The 20,188-nt window shown below is 42.6% G+C and overlaps 1 protein-coding gene across 1 annotated transcript in view; it reads left to right on the forward strand.

The window, feature by feature from the left end:
- The first annotated feature begins 3,091 nt into the window (after positions 1–3,091).
- The window catches only part of CSDE1 (cold shock domain containing E1), a 43,625-nt gene continuing 26,528 nt past the window's right edge, over positions 3,092–20,188 (forward strand). Inside the window, exons 1-2 of the mRNA XM_056106526.1 lie at positions 3,092–3,217; positions 13,806–14,191. The gene's annotated coding sequence lies outside the window, so the exon portion shown is untranslated. The remainder of the gene's footprint in view (positions 3,218–13,805; positions 14,192–20,188) is intronic.

Genomic DNA, 20,188 nt, shown 5'->3' on the forward strand with positions numbered 1-20,188 from the left:
TATACACTTATAACAAGTCTACACAGCTTCAAACGTAGGCTTTTGGTTCTTAACTGGAAAAGTTTGCTAACCCAAGCTCTATGGGGTTGGTCACACAAGTCAGTTTATATCCTGAGAGACTGAAAGGCAACCCACGGGCAATTATAAGCCTTTTTTTTCCTTTTGATTTTTAGGGGCATAGCTGGCAGTACTCAGGGGTCACAGCTAGTGGTGTTCAGTAATCAGATGTGGGAGATGATACGCGGTCCTGGGCACTGAGCCTGGAGCCAGCTGCATGCAAGGCAAATACCTTACCCATTGTACGATGTGTCCAGTCCTATTAAAAGATATTTTAACTTTACAGGGAAAGTTGTCACTAATGCAATCTAAAGTCTAAAGTCAACCTGAACCAAGAGCAATTGCCTTGGCTTAAGACCCAAGAGAGGATACTGAGAACCCAGGCCTAGCCTCTGTTCCTCTGGGAGACTACATTATCCTAAGTAACCTTGTGAAGTCAGTCGCTGGGTCAACTCAGCACTGGAAAGAAGAATAACCTCTAAAAAAATTCTGAGCATTGCAGTTTTCATGATGCCGAAAAGAAAAAGTAAAAAAAAAAAAAAAAAAAAAAAAAAAAAAACCAAGCTGGACTGAGAGAAACTGCACCTCCTATTTGGGCAGAAGTTTCAGTTCCTGCTGAAAGATCTGACTGGCCCAGTGGAAGCATTAGGAAGGCCCCATTCCAGGGGCAGTTTATATGCTGACTCTTGAGCTAATAATGGTTCTGCAATGACTCAGGAGATATGCCTGTGACAGAGGAGGGGCAATGTTATGTCCACCAACTGTTTATTAAATAATAAACACCATAAAAAATAGATGGCTCCATATATTTATCTGTGTCACCCACAATTTATGTTGTTGCTCTTGCTCTTCATTCAACAAGCTTTTGAGTTGTCTACACAGAGGACTGTTGGGAATCAGGAGGCAAAGATGAAAGTCATGCCAGCATCACGAACTAGTATAAATGTGCAGTTTCAGCAGATTGAGCATGGAAAGTGAGGCAAGTGTGGGAAACCATCCAAGAGAACAAAGAGGCAGCTTAAGAGATTGGACTAAAAGACAGGAGAAAATCTCTCCAAATTCAAGAAATAAAAAAAAAAAATTAAAGACAGAACCAAAACTTAAAGCAGACAGATATGGGGGGCAGCCGGAGCTATACTATAATGGGGAGAGTGGTTGAGACCAGGTCCTATTTCTGATATCCTATATAATCCCCTGAGCCTGCCAGGAGTGATCGCTGAGTGCAAAGCCTGGGGTTAGCTCTGAGCATTGCCACGTAGGCCCAAAAATAAAACACAAACATAGAATCTAGTATTTTTTTTTTCACTAGATGTTTCTGATTGTGGAAAAATATAAAAATTATCTTTTTTTTTTTTTAACATGCAGGCCATACCCAGAGGTGCTTAGGGCTTACTCTTGGCTCTCCACTTAGAGATCACTCCACATGGAGCTGCTAGAATCCAGGTGGAAGGAAAGCACCCTATCCACTGCACTGTAACTACAGCCCCCAAATTTACTAATCATTTTACATGCACACTATTCACTGTTACATGCACAAGTGTTCACTGCTTTTAATTACATTAATAGGGGAGTGGAGCAATGTTACAGCAGGTAGGGAATTTGCCTTGCATGCAGGCGACCTAGGTTTGATCCTCTGCATCTAATATGGTCCCCTGAGAACTGTGAGGAGTAATTCCTCAGTGCAGAGCCAGAAGTAACACTGTGTGGTGTGGCCCCATATAATAAATAAATACATTAATAATGTTGTGTAACCATCACTGGTATCCATCTCCAAGAAAAAAATAATGTTCTAAAAGAAAGACGGGCCACAAAGATAGTACATCAGGTAAGGTGCTTGCCTTGCATGCAGCCAGCTGGGGCTTGATCCCTGCCACTGCACAGTAACCCAGTATCCTGCCAGGTGTATTCTCTGAGCATAGTCAGTTGTAGCAATAATAAAACAAATTAATTATCTGCTCCGAATCGGAGGTTCTATTTTCAACACTGTGCACCTTCTGGTTACATTAGTTTCAGCAGTTACATTGGTTTCAGCTTTGAGATGATGATGATTATCATTTTTGCTTTTTGGGTCACACCCGGCGATGCGCAGGAATTACTCCTGGCGGTGCTCGGGGGACCATATGGGATGCTGGGAATCGAACCCGGGTGGGATGCATGCAAGGCAAATGCCCTTCCCGCTGTGCTATCGCTCCAGCCCCAGCTCTGAGATTATTTAATGACACTAAACTGAAAGTTCCTTGAGGACAGAACTGAATTCAAAATCGTCCCTGCTGCCTATACCCCGCTGCCGACACATAGTAAGATGCAAGAAAAAACGTTGCTGAAAGTGAAAATAGAGGGGTGCCTCTTGATGGTTGATTCCGTGCTCTGTGGATACCGCGACTACCGGCCGCGCAGTGCCGAGAGGGACACCCGCCTTCCGGCCCTCTCCTCCGTGTCCTCCGTGGTCACTCAACAGGATCCTTTTCCGTCTTTCTTCCTGCACCCTCGGATGAATCATCTTTTCCCTGACTCCAGCATCTTGCTCACTGATCCCGCCTTTCCGACTACCTGACACGCGGCCACCCGCTTCTGGCTTTAGCGGGGCGTTTGTGTTTGGGGGTCGTGCCGTCTTCACACTCAGGCCGTCCGAACCCGCTCGTTAGGAGCCGGGCTCGCGCTGACGGAAATGCCAGTCTAGGGAGACAGGCTCGCTGTCGTGAGGGGAAGCGAGAGACTCGCACCGCCTTGAGGAAAAGCGGGCCTTGAGGGTTTCTGGATTACCGCTGAGAAAATCCCTCACGTGATCTCCAGGGACGAAGCCTCAGAGTGTTGGTCTTCACGGTTTCGCTCTGGTCTAGTTGCCCAGGCACACGCAGGCCCCGGCGTCCCGGGGAATCGGTCAGCCCCGAGAGCGCCTCGACATGGCTTCCCCAGGCGCGGCGGGAGGGGCAGGAAAGAGCACCGCCGCCATCTTGGCTGTGGTCACGCGCACCGTGCGCTCGGGCGTCACTCGTCCTAGTGCGCAGGCGTACTCGGAGTACACCTCCCCACCCCGGCCCACCCCTTCCTGTGCACGCGCTCCTGGTCGGCAACTCTCGCGAGAGAAGCGAGATTTATTCCTACGTACCGGGCCGTGCTGCTTATGGCGGCGCTGGAGAGGGGGCGCTGAGCTGTTGGGGTGAGTACGACCTTAGGGTCCAACTGGGAGTAGCAAGGAGCCCGGCTAAGGGAGGGTGAAAGGGGCCATACTAATGAGACAGACTTCCGAGTCAAAGTGGACACTCCGAGAGTTCCAAGTAGGGACGCGCTCACCCTGAATTCCTACCGCGAGCTTTTCCACCCGGCCTCCGTTCAACCGTCTGGGCTTCACGTCAGGCCGCGTAGCCGAGCCGAAGAGTCAAGGCTGGGTGGTCGCGCGTAGTGGTGGTGGCGGTGACTAAAGTGGGGGGAGGGAGCGAAAATGGAGGCCCCGACCGCAGCCAAGATGGAGGCAGGGGTGCGGGGCGTGGGCGCTGGGGCTGCTGGGAGTTGTAGTCCGGTCAGTTCCTCCTCTGCGGCTTGGCGGGGGAAACGGGAACTACAAGTCCCGGCGGGCGGGGCGAGGGGGTGGTGGCGTGGTCCTTTGTGTGGAGCTGGTGGAGCCGCAGAGCGAGGCAGGGGACCGACGCCGGCTCTGGACCTTGGAGTTCTCGTTGTCGGAGAGCGGACTCCGAGGGCCAGAGCGCAGTGGCGGCGGTGGTGCTTCGTGCGTGATCTGGGGTTTCTCCTTGCCCCGGCTGTTCCTGGCGCGGTGGCGCCGCAGTTGTCATCCTTGGCACTCCGAACTGCCCTGGTTCTCGGCACGCAGGCCTCCACACCCCGCCTGCCTTGGGCTTTCTGAAAGCACCAGGTCCTAGGAGTTGGCTTTCAGCGCTGACCCCTCCGTCCCGGGCTGGGTGTGCGCTGTCAGAACTCTGGGGAGCCCTCCCCGCCGTCTCCGCCCCTGTGCTGTCGGCGCCCACCCCAGCCAGGACAGGCGGCCTCGGACGCGTGCCGAGGTGTGCGGCCCATGCTTTCTCCGCGCGCGGCCTCGGGGTGCAGCCCTCTGCTCTCAGGCTTCTCTGGAGGCACACCCAGCTGCTGCTGCTCGGCGTTACTCACAGCCAGGCCGCTCCCAAACATGGCCTTCAGGCTGCAGTCGCGGAGCTTGAGCACTGCCGGGGGAGGTAATGGCGGTGTTCTGCTTCCAAAATGAGCGAAAGAATGTGTTGCTCTTTGGGAGACCGGGTGGAGAAGGGAGGGAGGACGCGCTGGTGGCTACCATCTATTTGGAGGGGGGGGTTCTTCGATTTTTCTGATCATGCTACCAACTAGCTGCCACCTGGAACCATCGCTCTGTAGGCGAAAGTTTCAAGTGATAACCCAGTCTGTTCTTTTTGTGCAGAGCCAGTGAGTAATTTTCATTTGGAATTTCCAGAAGGCAGGCATTCTCAGTGCTACTTGGAAACACAGTACTCTGGGGAAGGAGGGAGTGGACATCAGCTTGTGCCATAACATTGAAATACTCTATTTTTGTTTTCTTTTAGCCCTGGGCTGGAAATAAGAGATAGTTGTAGTTTAGTTCTGCAGTTGCTCTCTGGATGTTTACCATCGACCTGAATATAGCAGCTGAGTTGAAAAGTAAAGTATTTGAGGCACAGAAAATAGGTTTTCTTTTTTTCTAAAAAAGTTCTGACTTAAGAGCTTTAAAGAATATGCTTATAATTCTAATAAATTCCTAACCAAAAATGAGTGAAAGCTGATGTGTCATGCTTTATCCTCCTCTTCCCTTCCATCTAACAACAGATTGAGCCAGGTATCCAACTGTTGTTTTTCGTTTTGTTTTTTATTAAAAATACTTGACGCATAAGATAGTTTTTAACCTTTTCTTAATCGTGCAGTTTAGTGTCACTAATTACATTCACACTGTTACAAAGCCCAAGTAGTTGAAGTAGATAAAGAGCATTTAAGATGGTGGGGGTGGGAAGAGCATGCTTGGCTTGTGGACCACACCCCTAGGGCTTCCTCCTGGCTCTGCACTCAGATCATTCCTGGCCCTGCCTGGGAAATTGCTTGCAGTGCCTGGGGCTCCAGCCTGGTTGGCCATTTGCAAGGTGTCCTACCTCCCTGTACTCTCTTTGGCCCTTGGACAGTTTCAAAGTTGAATTTTACTACTATTTTACAAAATAAAGCCAAAATCTTGGTCTTGTTAAGTAAGCACAAAGAATTTTCCTTCTTAGTTTAGTCTTTTTGACAGGCCAGAAGGAATTAAGGTCTTTTACCCAGACTGTATTACGGAGAACAGTTACTGGGAATGGGAAAAGAATTAAAATTAAAATTTTAAGAACTTAGAGTAGCAGTGGTGAAATTACAGTTTGCGGAGTGATTTGTTTTATAGAATCCCATCATTTCTTGATGTTAAGCTCTCACTGAGCAGTACTCAAGATTTTTTTAAGACCCTTTTGTCTTGATATACTGGAAGGCTTTTCACCTTTGTGTTTGAGTACCTAATTCACATGTACACACATTTCACTTTATAATGCATGCCTGAATAATTTTTTGTTTCTTTTGTGCTGTAGTTTTTGTTAGGAACATTAAAATGAATATGGTATTTTAAGTACTAGTTCAGATGTATTAAATGATACTTTAGGGGAGCATTGATGTATTTCATGTCATGTTGTAAAAGAGCGGTTGAAAATAAATTGTTCAACTATTAATAGGTGGGTTTGGGGGGGTTGTTTTTTGTGTGTCATCTTTTGTGTGGGACCATATGGGATGCTGGGGAATGAACCTGGGTCGGCTTTGTGGAAGGCAAATGCCCTCCTACATTGCTTTTGCCCCATGGTCAGCTATTTTCTTGATTGAACATGTTTGCTCGCCGTTGGTTGTCTATTCGGCCAGGAGTAGTTTATAACCAGTTATTTACACTATACTTCTTTTTTGTTGTTTTTGGGCCACGCCCAGCAATGCTCTCTACTGGCTGCACTTCCAGTGATCACTCCTGTTGGGGTTTCCTTGACCTGATTGAGTGCTGGGATCGAATCTAGGTTGTCCACCTTAAAGACAGTGCCTTATTTGCTCCACTATCTCAAGAGCCCCTATTTACACTGTACTGAGGGTATTAAATACAAACTCCTGCCCTGGTCATATATTTTAGATGCTGTCTCCTTTTGTCAAAAAAAGAGGGGGGGGGTGTTAACCTACCATTGGTATTGTTATAGTGCCTTTTTTCTTCACTACACTTTGCACAATGCTGCCCATGCATTTTCATTGTGCACTTGAACTGTATACAGCTCTAAATTGAAATGTGCTATAATTGTAAATGGTTGGTTATCAAAAGAATAAATATTCAATTTTAAATTATTGATTACTGTGAGGGAGAGATGGTATAGTAGGTACTGTGCTTGTCTTGCACCCAGTGGACCAGAATTCAATCCTCAGCTACCGATATGGTCCCCAGTACCAGCCAAGACTGATTCCTGTGCAGAGCCAGGAGTAACCTATGAGTACCTCCAGGTGTGGCACACAAATCAAATACAAACAAAAAGATTATTTATGGAAAATGGTAACATTAAGCTTATATTAGGTGAAATAAGATACTTTGTTTCCCTTTCTCACTCCCTCCCCCTCCCATTTTCCTTAGGGCCTGAAGCTGCTCCTGTTTCTTTTGACTTTTAGTATAAGGATAATTTGAACCACAGTATGCTTTGTACTGTACTGTTCTACAACGTTCTCTATACTTTTCTGGTTTCCTTACCTGGAATATTTCTTATACTTTTTTTCAATACTTAGAGTCTACATAAAGGCAGTTACGTGATAGATGAACCTAGAATTTTATAGCCTCGTTCAGGTAACAGCTGTCCACAGTTACAAATTGCACGGAAATGGCTATTTATTTTTGCTTTTTGGGTCACACCCAGTGATGCTCAGGGGTTACTTCTGGCTTTGCACTCAGGAATTACTCCTGGCGGTGCTTGGGGACCATATAGGATGCTGGGAATCGAACCCGGGTCGGCCGCGTGCAAGGCAAGTACCCTACCCGCTGTACTATCACTCCAGCCCCATGGCTAGTTATTTAAAATTTAAATATTCCAGTAACTGACAAACCTGCACAACTACAGAACATGTGCAGAACGATAGTTGCCGCAATTTAAAATTTTTTGTTTCATTTTGTTTGGATTTTGCTTGATTTAATCACTGAGACACAGCCCCAAACCTTGTCTTGTATTTCTGTTTTACATAATGATATAAATTGTTTTAAGCTGGTCAATTATATAAACTTATTTTTTTTCTCTTAGATCCTAAAGGAAAAGTGAATTAAAATGTATTAAACACTACAGTTGTACAGGATATGGAGAGAGATATATATAGATACTTGAACTACAGTTAATGCATCAAGAAATATGAACTGGGAAGTATTACTCATAAATCAACAATAGAGAACCTTTTCAGTCTCATGATGCCTATTTGAGTCTTTGCTCTTCTCAAAGGAAGAAGGTGCTTTCTGGGAAAAGTGGGTTAGCTAGAACTTTCATAAAGTGGTTGAGTTGTTAACATTCTTTACAAGTGAGTGGTGTACAGACTTTAAAAAATATTTAGCAAGATAATCATGGTAATGTGACGCTGCGATCACATTAATGGGTTACTGTGCACATAAATATATTTCATCAAAATGCATTAATTTAATTTAGTGCATGTTTATGCTTATGTTAGGCCATTGAGTTAAATGAGTAAAGAGAAAATAAGTGGCTGTGTGTGTGTGTGTGTGTGTGTGTGTGTGTGTGTGTGTGTGTTTGTTTGTTTTTGGTCTTTTTGGGTCACACCCGGAGATGCTCAGGCATTACTTGTGGTTCTGCACTAATTACTCCTGGTGGGATGCTGGAAATCAAACCTGAGTCAGCTGTGTGTAAGGCAAACGCCTTATCCACTGTACTATCACTCTGGCCCCAAGAAAATAAGTGATTTTTAGGAAAGGTAAATTAGAGAATACGTTTTGGATTATCTGTTCAAGTAAAGGAATTGGCTTATCTTCTAAAATAGCTATGATATAATAGTCGATAACTCACTAAAGGTGTTAGTTTGCCATGCGAGCAAAGGCAAGTGAAATTGATTAATCAGGGGGACTCATATCTATGTTTAAGTTGTTCCTTAGTTCCTTACAATTAGTGTAGGGGGTTTGGTTTAGTTTTGGGATCACGCTTGGTGGTACTCAGGGCTTGTTCCTGGCTCTGTGCTTAAAATCATTTCTGGTGGGCTTGGAAGACCTTATAGGGTTCTGACGTCAAATGGAGGTTGGCCACGTGCAAGACAAATCCCCTACTATTATAGTAGCTTTACCCCACTATAGTTTCTGCCCCCAAGTGCACTGAATTTCATGTGAGTTAAGTATCCAGGTGGGGGTGGGGAGTGAGGTTGTCTGTGTTATTTTCGTTTATATTTATGTTCAGAGAACAAGGCAAAAGTTGTAAATTACATGAGTAGATAGCCAGTTTTATCAAGGTGCCCAAGTAATACCTTTTAAGTATTCTTATGTCAATTTTATTAAAAACTAGTTAACTGTAGAAAGCTGTAGAGATACAACATTCAGCCATTCTAAATTATTCATGATTGTTGTGGGGTTTTTTTAGTTTTGATTTATCCTTACTGACATGCTTGATGCCCAGGACTATCTGTAGTACTACAGATTTCAGATTCTGGAAGTGGTCTTTTTCTGTTCACGACATACTGTTTCAGTGAAACTAAAGAGAAATGCATAGGGTTTCAGTCTTTTCGCTGTTAGCATCCCTGAAACTGCTTAGTCCCCATCTGCCTCCAATGACCTGCCCCGCCCCACCCTTCCCAGCACAGAGCCTGGAGCATTACCAGGTGTGGCTCACCCTGCAAGGGAAAAATAAATAAATTAATAAACTAAACTTGATTTAGCACCTATCAAGCTTTGCACAGTTTAAGCTTTGTTACCTCTCCTGTAGTAAACTTTATTCTGAGAAGTTTGATGAAATTCTTAGTATTACCCCTCAGAGTTCTGAGTATAGACGCAGTATTAAGGTAAAAGCTTAGTTTTAGGACTTAGAAACACTAAGTCTGTGTTTCTAAGAGATTATTTATTGGTTGAATAATGAAAACATCAATACAGTTAACCAAAACAGGAACATTTAAAGTTAAGCTGCCAAAAGTTGTTCTGTTTGTTCTTGTTCTGTGGTGTTTGCTTATTGCAGATTAACTGCCCTTTTTTTTTCTTTCTGTGTTTTTGCTGTGTTTTCAGTTGTTTTGTTACTGAAGGGGGCCTTGATAAACTTGTTTTTCCCCCCAGAAGTTTGGAATACATTGGGGGACTCAATAAATATGAAGTAAGCAAGCTACATATAGAAATGATTATGAGGCAGGTGATGGTGATTATTCCTGCCTCATTGTGGAACTAAGGTAATGTTCATGCCATTGACCAAGAAAGGCTTTTCTATTTTTTGATATTTCTGTTTGGGGTATGGAATTGCTGATTAGAAAAGTGGAATTCAAAACTTTCCCAAGGAACATGGGTAAGGATCTAGAGAGGGAAGTGGAACTATTGCTATCTCTGGAGACAGGAATGTGGGAATGTAGAATAGAGATACCTTGCGACCCCACAGGCCTGAACCTTGCGGAAGGGTCCTGCACACCACTTTTGAAGTGGTAAAGGTAAAGGCCCTCCCGTTGATCATCGATTTGCTCGAGCGGGCCCAGTAACGTCTCCATTGGAGACTTTGTTGTTACTGTGTTTGGGATATCGAATACGTCACGGGTGGCTTGCCAGGCTCTGCTGTGCGGGCGAGATACTCTCGGTAGCTTGCCGGGCTCTCCGAGAGGGGCGGAGGAATCGAACTCGGGTCGGCCATGTTGGCTGCGTGCAAGGCAAACGCCCTACCGCTGTGCTATCGCTCTTCTTAAAACCCCACTTCAAAAGTCAGATATACCCTGGATCTGAGGGATTAATTCCCTGTTCCCACAAGCACTGCAGAGCACCTCCAGTTTGGCAGTAACAACAAAACACATGGAACCTGGATAATCCTTTAATGTTAGGATTTCAAGGTGAGATCCAGATTTTGATTGAAGTTGCCCAGGTGGTTGAAGTAGAAATGTGACCCAACTCTACCTCATGGTGTTTCACTAATAAAAATTTTTAAAAAATTTTAAAAATTAAAAAAAAGAAATGTGACCTTTGTCTTAAACTGTTGGAAAAATGAACTCTTTGGGGTAGAGCGATGTTATGAAGTTGGAGGTCATTTCGGGAGGGAGGGAGGGATAGGGAGATAGGGAGGGGGAGAGAGAGAGAATATGAGAGAGAGAGAGAGAGAGAGAGAGAGAGTGTGTGTGTGTGTGTGTGTGTGTGTTTTGGACCACACCAAGTGGTACTCTGTCTGCACGCTGCTCTGTGCTAGGGTGATGACCTTGAGGTGGGGGAGAGTAAACCCTGTTTCCTGCATGCAAAGTATGCCCTTGGCCCTATTCTCTCTCTCTCTCTCTCTCTCTCTCTCTCTCTCTCTCTCTCTCTCTCTTTCCCCCCCCCCTCCCTCTCTCTCCCTCTCCGGCCCCCCCTTCCTCTCTCTCTCTCTCCCCTCCCCCCCCCCCGAAGTTTGGAATTTAGTCTGGTAGTGTAGTGTGACAGTAAGTGGAAAACATTGACATTAAGAGTTACCAGATGTGTTAGATAACTGGACAAAAATGTCAAGAATTGACGGGGGTGGAGCCACATGCTGTGTGCATACCCCCATCCTGTGGCACCACAGTCCTGATCCCTCACCCCCACTGCAGGCCACTTCTCACTCTCCGAGTGGGAACCAAAGTATTTTTCTATTTAAATCTTCATGTTTGGGCTGGAGCAATAGCACAGCAGGTAGGGCATTTGCCTTGCACGCAGACAACCCAGATTCGATTCCCAGCATCTCATATGGTCCCCCGAGCACCGCCAGGAGTGATTCCTGAGTGCAAAGCCAAGAGTAACCAGCCGGGTGTGACCCAAAAAGCAAAAAAAAATAAGAAATCAAATTAAAAAAATAAATCTTAATGATTTATTTGAGAGCTATGACTTTAAGAAGTACTCTAGGCAATAGGAGAGTGAACTTAATAGAATTGAAAGATTACATACAACTTTGGATTTTTGTTTTGTTTTTTTTTTGCTTTTTGAGTCACACCTGGCGATGCTCAGGGGTCACTCCCGGCTCATACACTCAGGAATTACTCCTGGCAGTGCTCAGGGGACCACACGGGATGCTGGGAATCGAACCCAGGTTGGCCATGTTGGCTGCGTGCAAGCCAAATGCCCTACCCGTTGTTCCATTGCTCCAGCCCCATAACGTTTGATTTTTGAAGTAACAATATAAAGTCTTAGAATGCTTGTGATCACCATCAAAATAGATCGCAGGTTAGCAGTTACTGAGTTTAACTTTTTGAGTATGGGAAGAAGAAATTTAGGGCCAGGGTTATATTGTAGCCCAGTGTAAACCACTTGCTCCATGTGAGGCCCTCTGTTTGATACAGTCCCCCGCCCCCCAAAGAAAAAGAAAGAACATGGTATTTTACTGTTAAGCAATATTAGGATTCAGTTCTAGTCTTCAGCTGTATTACCACTGATTTTTCATCTTACAGTCACTCTTGGTTCTGATTTATTTCAGATATATTATTTATCTCAGCATATCTAAAACCAAGGCACTTTTTTCTCTTCCCCATATAGATTAACGCTTTAATATTTTAATTAAAGTGAAATGCGGTATTCCCTGCATAGTCTATGAGCCCTGTTCTGGTAATACCAGCATGATTTGGGGGGCCACACTTGGCTGTGCCTGGTTCTGTGTTCAAGGGTATCCCCTGGAGGTGTTTGGAACCAGCTGTGGTGCTGGAGGTTTGAACCAGTGTCATGGACACATGCAAGTGGATGTCTTCCCCTCTGTGCTCTCTCCAGACCTTTAAAAACATGGGGGGGTGGGTTGGGGGAGCAGAGGGATAGAGCAGAGGTTAAGGTGTTTGCTTGTACACAGGTGACCCAGGTTCCAACCATGAAACCTTCTATGGCCCCCTCAGCACAGCCATTTGTGGCATCAAAAAGGGGGTGGGGTGGAGGGAGGCATGGACAAAAGACAACTTCAGTGCTGGTTATACCCTGCTCTCTAGCAATAATAAAATTGACATCATATCTGTGATGATAATGCAGTGAAATATGGTAATCAATTCGATAACTAAATAAAAAGCACAGCTCTGCAGTTTTATGTGTATTTTGTTTTACTCACCGTCTCCACGTTTTGGACCACACCAATTGGTGCATAAGGTCACTTACAGAGGTGCTTGGAGCCACACTGTATTGAACCCAGTTGGACCTAGGGCATGTGCCTTTGAAACTATCTTTTTGGCCTCATTTCACACTTTGTTATTCCACTGTAGACATTTCTCTAGACATTCCACTGTAGACATTTCTGTTTATGGTGACATGCAAATGAGATAGTTGTAACAGCAAGCCTCACAATGTTACTGGGCCCGCTTGAGCAAACTGATGAACAACAGGAGGATAGTGATAGTGACCATCACTCAGTCATCTCCCGAAGGATTTCAAGATTTAATATGCTTTCCATAAGAGATACGGCAGTTTTATCACTTGAAATGCCTCACACTAAGACTTCACCTGTCTTCACATTCCGGTTCACTTTAACTTCCCCCACTGTTTAAGTTTAACTTAAGTCACTGTATAAAGTTCTCTGAATAAATTAGTCACACATGTCAGTCTTTCAAGCAGTAGACTTCGCTTGATGCCAGGCATAGGAAATCAGTCACATGTTCATTGCTCGTAAACTGAACTTAGACTTTAATGGCATATTCTTCACTGAGCTTCTGTGATAATGCATGCTTGTTTTCCTTCTCTTAAAAATGTGTTTATTTCTTAACGTTTGTGTTGTTTAACATATCTTGCCAATTTCAAAATACCTATTCTTATATATAAGTGAAATCTTACTGTGTCTCTGTGTGTTTAGATAGTTTTTGTTAGCATTAAAGTATTCCAGTTTCAACATGTTGTCAAAAATAAATAATTTATTTCTCTAAAACAAATTTAATGGCTCTTACAAGCCTTCTGGCTCTACTCAACTGTGCTGCTTCAATGTGCCTACAGTGTAAAACATGGGAGATATTTGTATTTCTAGTATTTGTGATTTACTGGATACCAAGTATTAATCACATTTTGCTATTTTGTCCTATGTTTTGATTTTTCTATAAATTCTTAGCAAGAGTGTAAATTCTCATGGCAGGAACTTTTTATTTTTTATAATACTTAACAGTGCAGGATATTTATTAAAAGTATTTGTACTAAATTAAATATCCTATGTTATTAGAGTTTATTGAGAGGGACACAGTGGGAACTGTTAAATAATTTAACTGTGGTCCCCGCATTATTTGGGTTTTGTGCCACACCTAGCAGTACTCTGTCTGCTCCTAGCTTTGAGCTTCTGGATCAAACTACCAGCTCCTTGTGCAATGTATATGTTCAAATTCTTTGAGCCATTTCCCCAGCCCCAATTTTGAGTTTTGAAATATTCAAGTGTTGAGTGTGATCGCAGAGGTGTTCATTATTAAGTTAACGTCAAATAAACTTTTTGGTTTCCTCTATTACTTGGTTAACTATTACAATGAAATGAGCTATTTCTCTACCCAGCCTCTGACCTTATTTTCTACCCATTCTCTGGCCTTATTTTTCATAACTCATATTTAATGTCTCTATTTCTTATCTCTAGTATGAAGTGTAACAGAACAGACTTTACCACCTGAAACTGCTGCTTCAAGTTCAGATCAGGCAAGGAACAAACCTCGAAACAACCAACAAGACCAAAGAAGAGTACACTTAAGTTGAAGACACAACACTTGATCTGAAACAAGAAGTTTGTGCCTACTCAACAGCTTTGAAAGAGCACTTCCCGACGCTGCTAGTAGTCTTTGTTTTCTTCAGTGCTGTGCTGTGAGATTGCCCGGTGCAGCAGCCGTTGTATTCTTTATTAGCTTGATAGATCATTTTCTCTCGCTCTTTTTTTAATACTAGCAACTTTCATCCTCTGAAACGTGTGCTGAAAAAGGAGAATCAGCAAATACTACTGAAAGTGCAATATTTGATTATCACTGCGAGGTAGGTTTTTAGTTCCCTAGAAAAACCAAATCAAAACTGTTTTTACACTATCTGAAAACAACTTATATTCTCTACTAGTTTGAAAAAAACAACCTGAAATTTACTGCCTTTTGTTAGACAGTGGCAATGTACAAATACTGCCTAACCTCTGAGATTTTTCAGGCAAGTTTCATTACTGTATGCCGATTTCTTTCCACTTTTTATCTCTTTTTTTTTTTTTTTTTGGACTTTTTATCTCTTAACAACTCCCATCCTGCATTTAGAAGCTAGAATTTTAGGTGGGAATACCCCTAGTAGTCATTGAAATCTGTGTAATATAAAGTAAAGTGGGCCTACCAAATGACACATTGGAAGAGGGGAGAGTTGTCTGCTGTAGAGTGTGGAGAGGAGAAAGAATAGGACCACAGAGCTGTGAAGGCACTTGTTAGATAACCCCCATGGTTTCATTATGGAAAGGGTAGAAGTATGGTTTTAATGTAGGAGAGAGTAAGTGAAAGGGAGGTTTGGCTAAAGGTAGGTTCTGAAAGATCAGTTGTATTCTGTAGGAAAATTATCAGATGTGAGCTTAATGGAGTTTGCATTTCAAAGGTGAGATCAGTTTACTTTAGATTTTATATGTTCGGGAGGGTATTTTTAAAGGACAAATTATCACTTTTAAGAGATAGGCTGGAGATGCTCAAGACTTAAGAGGATTGGATAAGATTGTAAAGATGATAAAAGCTGGAATATAAGCAGGGAAAGACACCATATATGAGTGGCAGATATGACAGAATTTGGTCACCAGGTGAATGTGAAATCTGGAGGTACTTGTCCAGTTGTCAAAACTAGAAATCTTCATAGGATTTGGAAAGTTACAAGGATGTACTAAACCTAAAATCTGTTTTGAGAATCTATTGATTTTGTTAAGAGAGTGATCAAAAGTTGAGAAGCTGTTTGAAATGTTAGTTATTTGGAGGAGGTAGGATTATGAAGGGTAATTTTCCTTTTTAATCTTTAGTTTCCAGATTTTCAAAAATGGGTAAAAATAAAGACTTGGAATTCAGAAAAGTCATCACTTTATAGGTGATAAAGGAAGAAATGCCAAAGAAGAAACTGTGCAAAGAACTAGAGGAAGTCAGAGTGGAATGCCAAGGAAGATAATTTCAAAAAGTTGGTGATAAGCCTTGTTTTAAATGCCACAGTGATCAAATAGAATGAAGAGTGAAAATAGGTCATTTCTAGGTTGTCTTATAAAATAGTCATCATTTCAAGAAGGATTCAGACCTTTATCTTCATTTTATTTAAAGGTTAACAACCTTACTGTGGTATAGAATCACTCCTTAACTGAAAAATTACCAATAGCACCAATTTATCAAATTGTGTTCTATTAACACATAATTATTCAACTTTAAGATAATTATTCTGGAGACCACAGATAGTATAGTGGCTAAGGTGCTTTCCTTGTGCAGATCCTGGCATCCCTTATGGTCCCCTGAGCATTGCCAGGAGTCATTCCTGAGTGCAATCAGGAGTTTCCCTCCCCCCCCCCGCCCCCCCCCCCCAGCATTACCGAGTGTCGGCCCGCCTTAAATATTTTTTTCATTCCATTATTTAATTTTGGTTTTGTGGCCACACCAGCATTGCTCAGGGCTTAATCCTGGCGTGATCATATGTTGTAGATCAAACCTGGGTTGGCTCTGTGCAAGGCTAACGCCCTATCTTCTACTATCACTTTGGCCTCATGAAAATTTTTTTCTTTAATGATTTTACTGTTAGCACTGTGGGTTAGATAAGGAAAGTAATACAAACCAAAACTATAGTTTGGCCTTTTAATTCAGAAGGGTAAGAAGACTAGATACTAAGTTTTCCATTTTACTTTATTGATATGAATTTGTAGAAGAGGATTTAGAGGATGTCTTTAATCTTTTAATGTTTGCTATGAATACCCTCATATGACTTAACTGTCAGAAATTAGATTGTATATATTCACATTATTCATGTACAGATGTATACACATACTTAAAGTGGGGAGTGTATTGATAGTAAAGTTGCCCTTGATTGTATAGTTGTAAATCAGAATATAAATTAGTAATTCAACAGGACCCGGGTTTTATTTTTATGCTGCTGGGGATTAAACTCAGGACCTCATATATGGAGTAGAACCCACCCAAGTTTTTTGTTTGCTCATTTGTGGGGTGGGGCACATTTGGCAGTTTTCAGGTTCCAGTTCATTACTTGGGATCACTCCTGGATGTGTCAGAGGTAGGGTTGCCCATTGAACACTCTAGCCCTAGAGCCTAGATTTCCTCTGTGTGTGTGTGTGTGTGTGTGTGTGGAAGGGAGGGGTAGGGACAGTGGGGAGGGAGGAATACAAACTGACAGAGGCTTCCTCCTTGCTCTATGCTAAAGGATTACTCCTGGCAGGATTAGGACAATATGGGATCCTGGGGATCAAACCTGGCTCTCCTCAAGAGCATACCTGGCAGTGCTTCAGGGACCACATGCAATGCTGGGACTTGAATTGGGGTCAGCTCCATGCCGAAGCCTTAACCCTTCCCCATACCATCTCTCAGGTTCTAGAGCCCCAGAATTTCAAAGAACATCATAAGAATGAAAGAAGTACCTGATTGGGAATGAATAAACAGAGGAGTTGGAATTAGTTCTAAAAAATAAAACTGAAAAGAAATTTGGTATGTGAAAGGGTTAGTTTGACAACCACTTGTATTGATTGATTAGGACAATAGCAAAAGGAAAGTAAAGCCTAGAATACCAGAAGTAAGCTAAAGCCCCAGCTAAGTGAATAGTAATGGAGATCCATGACCAGAAACAAATGTTTTGCTTTATTTTCTAAAGTTACTTGTGGGAGCATGGTTCTTGTTCTCCATTCATTGCTGGCAAAAATTCAGCCAGTGATTAAAAACTTTTCATTAAAATAAGAGTATCTTAGTATAACTCAGCGAGATGATATGTACATAGATTGTTTCTACTTGGTTTCTCAATATCTCTAGGCATATGCTGCCAGATTTATTCTTGTCCTATTTTTCCAGTTTTGGGGGGAGGTTAAGTTTTGGGCAGTATTTACCTGGCAGTGCTCAGGGCTTGCTCCTGGCTCTGCACTCAGGAATTATTCCTGATGTTGCTCAGGGAATCATATGGATACAGGGGATTAAACTTGTGTCACCATATGCAAGGCAAACATCCTTCCAGCAGTACTTTTTCTGCAGCCCCATGTCCTGCTTTTAAAAAAGACTTAATGGAGGTATATGATTACTTAGGGGCTAAGCACTTTGGTTTTGTTGTTGTTGGAAGCAAATCATTTGACCACTCAACAACTCCATTGAGGTAAGGTTTAAGAGACTGTTTAAAAGGAAGGTTACAGGGACCAGAGGGATGGGTAAGGCATTTGCCTTGCAAGCAGTTGACCAGAGTTTGATCCCCACACTACATATGGTCCCCCAAACCCAGGAGTGATCCCTAAGCACAGAATCAGTAGTGAGCCCTGAATGCGACTGGGTATGGCCTGAAAAGAAACTAATGTCTTAAAATTCTCCCTTTGAGTTGTACTCCCAAGTTACAAAAGATTATGAACATTGTGTGCATGTGAGCATTCTTACAATTTAAGAACAGAAATACTAGGAGAAACTTGATTCTAGTAAGTTAATAAATGATCTAGAGAGACTGGGGAGGTACTTTAAAGGTCTGGAATTTAGTCTCCACCTCCCCCCCTCCATGTCCTCCCCCTGGGTAAAACCAGGTGTTGGCTCAGGTGGCTCCAGCACAACCTGACCAACTAGCGTATCTTGGGAGGCCCAAATACTGCTTTATTGAAGCATTTCTCCGAATGCACATAGACCAGTGACCTTGAAAAATGTTGTTTTGTTGTTGTGGTTGTGTTGTTTTTTAAGTAGACACATTAGATTAAGGGAAAGGAAGAAACTTTAGGTTAAGTTTATGATCCTTCTAGGGACTGGAGGTTTGCTAGAAGCACACAGACTCTATCGGAGTAGTCTCCGAGCTGTGCTGGAGTGGCCCTCACAATGTAAGTCTTATTTTAGAATGTCTTCTAGTGAAATAGACAGGCTTTTCTAAACCAGGGTGCTGGAACCTTTTCCATTTGCAACTTTTTGCCCTACAAATGTTCAGGAGCAAGCACTGCCAGAAAGGCCTCAGGCTCATGCAATTGATATTGAATCATCTGGGTTCTTTGCATTCCCCTTTGGGGTCCTGTGATGATTCCTCTTGCCTTTCTTTTTTATGTACATACTGCACCTTCACTGCCACCGAAGTCCCCAAACGGTAACAAAGCCTTCTGTTACTGTTCTCATGTCACTTTGAGTCTGACCCCACCCCATATTCCCTCACTATTGCTTGGTACTTGCGGAAGGGGTGTCACTGCTAGAGCTACCAGGGTCAGCTCAGTGTTTGCAGCTGCTCTAGGAGTCAAACTCGATATGTGCAAGGCAAGCCCTTAAATCACTGAGCATCTTTCAGTTCCGTCTGCTTTTCCACTGCACTTCTATTATGCTGTTGTTTTTTTTTAATGAGCTTCCATTTTAATGTTACTTTCAAAGTATATCGGTGATGATGGTTGAGAAGTGATTCGTGGAGCTGGAAAGAGTATAGGGGTTAAGGTGCCTGACTTGTGTGCAGCTGACCACAATTTGATCTCTTGGATAGGGTCCCCTGACTCCTGAGCACTGCTAGGAATACCCTCCACCCCCAGTAGAAGGGGTCATTATTCATAATTACAGACACTATAGAAGTAGTTTAGCCGAGTTAATAGGAATTTAAACATATAAACAACTTCTTCGAAGTGACGAGCATATTTTTTCCTTTAAAAGAAAAAAAAATCCAGGAAATGGACAAAGCTAGAGAAAGAAACTTAAGCCAGAAATGATTGTAAGAGAGGGGAAAAGAAAACTTTTTCAATTTTGTTGTGGTTTTTATTTGGGTTTCTGGCAGTGCTCTGGTTACTCCTGGTTCTATGTTTGGGAGTCACTCTTGGTGACTCCAGGAATCATCAGTGCGCAAAATCAAACCATGACTTGCCACTGGCAAGGCAAGATCTTGAGCTCTGTCCTATGTCTCCAGCTCTCTTACATTTTCCACCCACCACCATTACCAAGTCTATGCATAGAGAAGTTAGATGAGAATAAGAGAAATTTTGATGTTCGCGTTCTTGTTAGGAAACAAAGTTGAGTCATAGAGGGCATAGAAAGAAATAATAGGGATTTTTTTGTTACTTCTTTTTATAAAAATACATAAAATTTGTATGTTTGTTTTGGGGGTGGTGCCATGTTGTTCCGGGCCTACTGCTGGCTGGACTCAGGGGTGCCAGGGATTGAATCTGGGTCTGCCAGTTGATAGGCAAGTACCCTACCTGCTGTGCTATCTCCCAGGCTCCTACAGTTCTTACGTATTCTAATTTTGGTTTGTGAATAGAAACAAATGGGAAGCTTAACCACCTATCTGTAAGGATGTATGGTAGAACTGGAAACTTGAGAACAGTTTTGGACTGCAGAACATATCATTTGTGCATTAATAAAGATCTAAGTCAGTAACTTAGAAATTGTGATCTTTAAGTAAACTTGGTCATATTGTCAGTAAGCTGGCCGTATATCATCAGTATGTACGTGTCATTTGTTAATAAATGGTGATGATGCTCTTGCATTTGCATTATAAAACATGGTACAAATAATAGGCAAAGATGGAATGAATGGTATTACAAAAATTAAAAAAGCAAGTTTAACACACTAGAAAAGTCTAGACACTTATTTTATAAGTGACATTGCAATTCATACATTTATAAACTTTATAATATCCTGCTCATGATGTGCTTGTATTGTGTTTTATTGCTACTAGTCTTATTACAGGTTTTATTGTAGTGTTTTGGCAGACTTGTTTATGTCTTGCTAGATGGTGATCTGTTTATTAGGAAGGCTAAAGAACTAGTACTCAGATTAGACTTATTCAACCTTGATTGCCTTATTAGCATTATTTTGTAGAACTCTTGGGAAT

Source organism: Sorex fumeus, unplaced genomic scaffold (assembly GCF_029834395.1).
Source record: "Sorex fumeus unplaced genomic scaffold, SorFum_2.1 ptg000131l, whole genome shotgun sequence".
NCBI classification, from domain to species: domain Eukaryota; kingdom Metazoa; phylum Chordata; class Mammalia; order Eulipotyphla; family Soricidae; genus Sorex; species Sorex fumeus.